Source organism: Triticum dicoccoides, chromosome 1B (assembly GCF_002162155.2).
Source record: "Triticum dicoccoides isolate Atlit2015 ecotype Zavitan chromosome 1B, WEW_v2.0, whole genome shotgun sequence".
NCBI lineage: Eukaryota > Viridiplantae > Streptophyta > Magnoliopsida > Poales > Poaceae > Triticum > Triticum dicoccoides.
Window position 1 is genome coordinate 613622882 of NC_041381.1, and position 8900 is coordinate 613631781.

The window sequence follows — 8900 nt, forward strand, 5'->3', positions numbered from 1 at the left end:
GACGAGATGCAGGGGCGGCGGGGCAGAGGACGGCATCGGCGGCGGGAAGAATGAGAAACTGCCGAAAATTTGCAAAGTGTTGGCTTATATAGCCAAAGCATTGATCCCGGTTTGTGGCACCAATCGGGACTAATGCCCCCATTTAGTCCCGGTTGGTGCCACCAACCGGGACCAAAGGTCTTTTTTCAGCAGCCCAAAGGGCGGGAAGCAGAGGCCTTTGGTCCCGGTTGGTGGGACCAACAGGGACTAAAGGGCGGCATTGGTCCCGGTTGGTGCCACTAACCGGTACCAATGCACCCCTTTAGTCTCGGTTGGTGCCACCAATCGGGACCAAAGGTTTAGTCCCACCTCGCTAGTTGAGAGAGCTCGAGAGTGGTTTATAAGCGCTGTTGCGCCCACCCTCTCGAACTCCTCTCAACTGCAGGCTTTCGGGCCTAACCTGTCATTGTGTGCATGTTGGCCTTCTGGGCCTGCTGCGGGCCTGAATCCTAGCCCATGATTGGGTTTCTAATCGTATTCAAGCCGTGGTGGCCCAGTAGGTGGCACTTTTTTTTGCTTTATTTATTTTATTTTGTTTCTACTTACTGTTGCTATTTTTATTTATTTTAGTTTATTAAAGTTTATTTTGTTTCTACTTATTTATTTTACTTTATTTCTACTTATTTATTTTCTTTTCTTTTTTGCTTTTTTTATTTATTTTATGAAAATTCTTTTTGCTTTTAACAGAAAATACTTTGATAATTTTAGTTGCATAAATTTTATATAATTTTAGTTGCATAAATTTTATATAATTTTAGTTGCATAAATTTTATATAATTTTAGTTTCAATAATACTAGAAGTTTATAAAAGATTTTTGGTTGATTCCTTTAGCTATTACAGTTTCATTAAAGTTTTCTAGTTCATTCTTTTTTCTATTAGAGTTTAATTAAAGTTTTCTAGTTCATTCTTTTAGTTTACTATTTTTGCTATTAGAGTTTCATAAAAGTTTTCCAGTTCATTCTTTTTTATAGTAGTTCATTCTTTGAGCTAAATGACCCTGAAATTGAAAAGCATTTCAAATGAACTCTGAAAAGGTTGAAAGTTGGCATGGCATCATCATTTCACCCACATAGCATGTGCTAAAAAGTTGAGAGGGTTACGGCAAAAACTGGATGCATTTCATGTATAAAACAGACTATTTGTTTCGAGGTATCAGGGTTTCGGACGAAAACTCGTGTGTTACAACAGACATTTCATTTCTTCACATGTAACTGCAATGATATTCTAGATCAAAGGCATCATCATAATAATCGTGGAGAGAAAGTATTCACTTTTTCTTCGCTTCTGTCCTTTGCTTATTGCGCCGTAACCATGGATAATATTCATCATTTAACAGGGTGCTTGGGTCAGCCTTGACTTTGAAGGGAGGAATTTCATGAAACTTTGCATAATCTTCGGATATGTCTATCTTGCCTTCCACTCCCGCGATCTCTCTTTTTCGTGAAAAAACTATGTGGCACTTTGGCTCATCGTATGATGTGTTCGCTTCCTTATATTTTCTTTTTTTCGGTTTGGTAGACATGTCCTTCACATAGAAAACCTGCGCCACATCATTGGCTAGGACGAACGGTTTGTTTGTGTACTCAAGATTGTTTAGATCCACTGTTGTCATTCCGTACTGTGGGTCTACTTGTACCCCGCCTCCTGATAGATTGATCCATTTGCACTTAAACAAAGGGACCTTAAAATCATGTCCGTAGTCAAGTTCCCATATGTCCACTATGTAACCATAATATGTGTCATTTCTCCTCTTGGTTACTGCATCAAAGTGGACACCGCTGTTTTGGTTGGTGCTCTTTTGATCTTGGGCGATCGTGTAAAATGTATTACCATTTATCTCGTATCCTTTGTAAATCAATACAGTCAAAGATGGTCCCCTGGACAACGAGTACAGCTCATCACAAACAGTGTTGTCACCTGTGAGACTTGTTTCCAACCAACTGCCGAAAGTCCTAATGTGTTCACATGTAATCCGGTCGTCACGCTGCTCTGGGTGTTTGGAGCGCAGACTGTTCTTGTGTTCATCGACATACGGGGTCACCAAGGTAGAGTTCTGTAGAACTGTGTATTGTGCTTGAGACCAAGAATACCCGTCCCTGCATATTATTGAGTCCCCTCCAAGCGTGCCTTTTCCAGTCAGTCTCCCCTCATACCGCGATTTAGGGAGACCAATCTTATTAAGGCCAGGAATGAAGTCAACACAAAATCCAATGACATCCTCTGTTTGATGGCCCATGGAGACGCTTCCTTCTGTCCTAGCGTGGTCATAGACATATTTCTTTAGGACTCCCATGAACCGCTCAAAAGGGAACATATTATGTAGAAATACGGGGCCTAGAATGACAATCTCGTCGACTATATGAACTAGGACATGCGTCATGATATTGAAGAAGGATGTGTTGGGGAATGTAGCAGAAATTCAAAATTTTCTACGCATCACCAAGATCAATCTATGGAGAGACTAGCAATGAGAGAGAGGAGAGTGCATCTACATACCCTTATAGATCGCTAAGCGGAAGCGTTCAAGAGAACGGGGTTGAAGGAGTCGTACTCGTCGTGATGCAAATCACCGAAGATCCTAGTGCCGAACGGACGGCACCTCCGCGTTCAACACACGTGCAGCCCGGTGACGTCTCCCATGCCTTGATCCAGCAAGGAGAGAGGGAGAGGTTGGGGAAGACTCCTCCAGCAGCAGCACAACGGCATGGTGGTGATGGAGGAGCGTGGTACTCCAGCAGGGCTTCGCCAAGCACCGCAAGAGACGAGGAGGGAGAGGGGCAGGGCTGCGCCAAGAGGGAGAGGTTCTCATGTGTATGGCAGCCCCAAACCCTCCACTATATATAGGGGCAAGGGGGAGAGGGAGGCGCCCTAGGGTTTCCCCTAGGGGGGCGGCGGCCAGGGCAGATGGGATCTCCACTTTGGGTGACTTGGCATGTATCTGAATTTCCTATCAATACAATTATAGCATGGATAATAAACGATTATCATGAACAAGGAAATATAATAATAACTAATTTTTTATTGCCTCTAGGGCATATTTCCAACAGTCTCCCACTTGCACTAGAGTCAATAATCTAGTTCACATCGCCATGTGATTAACACTCACAGGTCACATCGCCATGTGACCAACATCCAAAGAGTTTACTAGGGTCACTAAACTAGTTCACATCATCATGTGATTAAGACTCAATGAGTTCTGGGGTTTGATCATGTTTTGCTTGTGAGAGAGGTTTTAGTCGACGGGTCTGTAACATTCAGATCCGTATGTACTTCACAAATCTCTAGGTCATTTTGTAAATGTTGCTTCCACGCTCCACTTGGAGCTATTCCAAATGGTTGCCCCACTATACGTATCCGGTTTGCTACTAAGAGTCATTCGGATATGTGTTAAAGCTTGCATCGACGTAACCCTTTACGCCGAACTCTTTATCACCTCCATAATTGAGAAACATGTCCTTGTTTACTCCAAGGACAATTTTGACCGCTGTCCAATGATCCATTCCTGGATCATTCTTATACCCCTTGACTGACTCATGGCAAGGCACACTTTCGGTGCGGTACACAGCATAGCATACTATAGAGCCTATGTCTGAAGCATAGGGGACGACCTTCGTCCTTTCTCTCTCTTCTGCCGTGGTCGAGCTTTAAGTCTTAAATTCATACCTTACAACTCAGGCAAGAACTCCTTCCTTGACTGATCCATCTTGAACACCTTAAAGATCATGTCAAGCTATGTGCTCATTTGAAAGTACCATTTACCGGTTTTTTGATCTATCCTCATATATCTTGATGCTCAATGTTCAAGCAGCTTAATCCAGGTTTTCTATTGAAAAACACCTTTCAAACAACCCTATATGCTTTCCAGAAATTCTACATCATTTCCAATCAACAATATGTCAACAACATATACTCATCAAAAATTCTATAGTGCTCCCACTCACTTCTTTGGAAATACAAGTTTCTCATAAACTTTGTATAAACCCAAAATCTTTGATCATCTCATCAAAGCGTATATTCCAACTCCGAGATGCTTACTCCAGTCCTTAGAAGGATTGCTGGAGCTTTGCATACTTGTTAGCACCTTTCAGGATTGACAAAACCTTCTGGTTGTATCACATACAACCTTTCCTCAAGAATAACATCGAGGAAACAATGTTTTGACATCCTATCTGCAAGATTTCATAAATCATGCAGTAATTGCTAATATGATTCCAACAGACTTTTAGCATCGCTACGAATGAGAAAGTCTCATCGCAGTCAACTCCTTGAACTTGTCGGAAAACATCTTAACGACAAGTCAAGTGTTCTTAATGGTGACACTTACCATCATTGTCCGTCTTCCCTTTAAAATCCATCTGTACTCAACAGCCTTACAACCATCAAGCAGTTATTCCAAAGTCTACACTTTGTTTTCATACATGGATCCTCTCTCGGATTTTATGGCCTCGAGCCATTTGTCGGAATCCGGGCCCACCATTGCTTCTCCATAGCTCGTAGGTTCATTGTTGTCTAGCAACATGACCTCTAAGACAGGATTGCGTACTACTCTGAAATAGTACGCGTCCTTGTCGACCTACGAGGCTCGGTAGTGACTTGATCTGAAGCATCATGATCACTATCATCAGCTTCCACTTCAATTGGTGTAGGTGCCACATGAACAACTCCCTGTGCCCTGCTACACACTGGTTGAAGTGATGGTTCATTAACCCCATCAAGTCTCCACCATCCTCCCACTCAATTCTTTTGAGACAAACTTTTCCTCGAGAAAGGACCCGATTCAAGAAACAATCCCTATTGCTTTCGGTTCTGAATTAGGAGGTATACCCAACTGTTTTGGGTGTCCTATGAAGATGCATTTTATCCGCTTTGGGTTCGAGCTTATCAACCTGAAAGTTTTTCACATAAGCGTCGCAGCCCCAAACTTTTAAGAAACAACAGCTTAGGTTTCTCTAAACCATAGTTCATACTGTTTCATCTCTACGAAATTACGTGGTTCCCTATTTAAAGTGAATGCGGTTGTCTCTAATGCCTAACCCATGAACAATAGTGGTAATTCATTAAGAGACATCATGGTATGCACCATATCCAATAGGGTGCAACTATGATGTTCGGACACACCATCACTCTATCATCTTCCAGGCGGTATTAATTGTGAAACAATTTCCACACTGTCTTAATTGTGTGCCAAAGCTCGTAACTGAGATACTCATCTCTATGATCATAGACATATTATCCTCTTGTCACGATGACCTTCAACTTCACTCTCAAATTACTTGAACCATTCAATAATTTAGACTTGTGTTTCATCAAGTAAATATACAACATCTAGTCAAATCATCTGTGAAGTAAGAACATAATGATATCCACTACGTGCCTCAACACTCATTGGACAACACACATCAAAATGTATTACTTCCAACAAGTTGCTCTCTTGTTCCATCTTACTGAAAATGAGGCTTTTCAGTCATCTTGCCCATGTGGTATGATTTGCATGTCTCAAGTGATTTAGAATCAAGTGAGTCCAAACGATCCATCTGCATGGAGTTTCTTCATGCGTACATACCAATAGACATGGTTCACATGTCTCAAACTTTTCAAAAAACAAGTGAGTCCAAAGACCCATCAACATGGAGCTTCTTCATGCGTTTTATACCACTATGACTTACATGGCAGTGCCACAAGTAGGTGGTACTATCATTACTATCTTATATCTTTTGGCATGAACATGTGTATCATTACGATCGAGATTCAATAAACCATTCATTTTAGGTGCAAGAACGTTGAAGGTATTATTCAAATAAACAGAGTAACCATTATTCTCCTTAAATGAATAACCGTATTGCGATAGACATAATCCAATCATGTCTATGCTCAACGCAAACACCAAATAACAATTGTTTAGGTTTAACACCAATCTCGATGGTAGAGGGAGCGTGCGATGCTTGATCACATCAACCTTGGAAACACTTCCAACACATATCGTCAGCTCACCTTTAGCTAGTCTCCGTTTATTCCATAGCTTTTATTTCGAGTTACTAACACTTAGCAACCGAACCGGTATCTAATACCCTGGTGCTACTAGGAGTACTAGTAAAGTACACATTAACATAATGTATATCCAATATACTTCCGTCGACCTTGCCTGCCTTCTTATCTACCAAGTATCTAGGGTGGTTCTGCTTTAGTGTCCGTTCCTCTCATTACAGAAGCACTTAGTCTCGGGTTTGGGTTCAACCTTGGGTTTTCACTAGAGCAGCAACTGTTTTGCCGTTTCATGAAGTATCCCTTCTTTCCCTTGCCATTCTTGAAACTAGTGGTTTTACTAACCATCAACAATTGATGCTCCTACTTGACTTCTACTTTCGCGGTGTCAAACATCGCGAATACTTCAAGGATCATCATATTTATCCCTGATATGTTATAGTTCATCACGAAGCTCTAGTAGCTTGGTGGCAATGACTTTGGAGAAACATCACTATCTCATCTGGAAGATTAACTCCCACTCGATTCAAGTGATTGTTGTACTCAGACAATCTGAGCACAAGCTCAACGATTGAGCTTTTCTCCCTTAGTTTGCAGGCTAAGAAAATCGTCGGAGGTCTTATACCTCTTGACATGGGAACGAGCTTGAAATCCCAATTTCAGCCCTCGAAACATCTCATATGTTCCGCGACGTTTTGAAAACGCCTTCGGTGCCTCAATTCTAAACCGTTTAACATTACTGAACTATCACGTATTTATCAAAACATGTATGTCAAATGTTCGCAACATCCACAGACGACATTTGAGGTTCAGCATACCGAGCGGTGCATTAAGGACATAAGCCTTCTACGCAGCAATGATGACAATCCTCAGTTTACGGACTCAGTCCGCATAATTGCTACTATCAACTTTCAACTAAATTTTCTCTAGGAACATATTTAAAACAGTAGAACTAAAGCACGAGCTACGACATAATTTGCAAGAATCTTTGGACTATGTTCAGGATAATTAAGTTCATCTTATGAACTCCCACTCAGATAGACATCCCTCTAGTCATCTAAGTGATTACATGATCCAAGTCAACTAGGACGTGTCCGATCATCACGTGAGACGGACTAGTCATCATCGGCGAACATCTTCATGTTGATTGTATCTACTATACGACTCATGCTCGCCTTTCGGTCTCTTGTGTTCCGAGGCCATGTCTGTACATGCTAGGCTCGTCAAGTCAACCTAAGTGTTTCGCGTGTGTAAATCTGGCTTACACCCGTTGTATGTGAACGTTAGAATCTATCACACCCGATCATCATGTGGTGCTTCGAAACAACGAACTTTCGCAACGGTGCACAGTTAGGGGGAACACTTTCTTGAAATTATTATGAGGGATCATCTTATTTACTACCGTCGTTCTAAGCAAATAAGATGCATATACATGATAAACATCACATGCAATCAAAAAGTGACATGATATGGCCAATATCATTTGCTCCTTCTGATCTCCATCTTCGGGGCTCCATGATCATCATCGTCACCGGCATGACACCATGATCTCCATCATCATGTCTCCATGAAGTTGTCTCGCCAACTATTACTTCTACTACTATGGCTAACGGTTTAGCAATGAAGTAAAGTAATTACATGGCGTTATTCAGTGACACGCATGTCATACAATAAATAAAGACAACTCCTATGGCTCCTGCCGGTTGTCATACTCATCGACATGCAAGTCGTGATTCCTATTACAAGAACATGATCAATCTCATACATCACATATCATTCATCACATTCTTTTGGCCATATCACATCACATAGCATACCCTGCAAAAACAAGTTAGACGTCCTCTAATTGTTGTTTGCATGTTTTACGTGGCTGCTATGGGTTTATAGCAAGAACGTTTCTTACCTACGCAAAAGCCACAACGTGATATGCCAATTGCTATTTACCCTTCATAAGGACCCTTTTCATCGAATCCGATCCGACTAAAGTGGGAGAGACTGGCATCCTCTAGCCACCTTATGCAACAAGTGCATGTCAGTCGGTGGAACCTGTCTCACGTAAGAGTACGTGTAAGGTCGGTCCGGGCCGCTTCATCCTACAATACCGTCGAAACAAGATTGGACTAGTAACGGTAAGCATATTGAACAAAATCAACGCCCACAACTACTTTGGGTTTTACTCGTGCAGAGAATCTACGCAATAGACCTAGCTCATGATGCCAATGTTGGGGAACGTAGCAGAAATTCAAAATTTTCTATGCATCACCAAGATCTATCTATGGAGAGACTAGCAACGAGAGAGAGGAGAGTGCATCTACATACCCTTGTAGATCGCTAAGCGGAAGCGTTCGAGACAACGGGGTTGAAGGAGTCGTACTCGTCGTGATGCAAATCACCGGAGATCCTAGTGCCGAACGGATGGCACCTCCGCGTTCAACACACGTGCAGCCCGGTGACGTCTCCCATGCCTTGATCTAGCAAGGAGAGAGGGAGAGGTTGGGGAAGACTCCGTCCAGTAGTAGCACAACGGCGTGGTGGTGATGGAGGAGCATGGTACTCCAGCAGGGCTTCGCCAAGCACCGCAAGAGACGAGGAGGGAGAGGGGCAGGGCTGCGCCAAGAGGGAGATGTTCTCATGTGTATGGCAGCCCCAAACCCTCCACTATATATAGGGGAAAGGGGGAGGGGGAGGCGCCCTAGGGTTTCCCCTAGGGGGCGGCGGCCAGGGCAGATGGGATCTCCACTTTGGGTGACTTGGCCCCCAAGCCAGGAGGTGGGAACCCTAGATGGGGCGCCCCAAACCCCCTGGTCACGTGGGAATAGGTGAGGGGGGCGCACAGCCCCTTAGTGGGCTGGTTTGCCCCCTTCCCTTGGCCCATGAA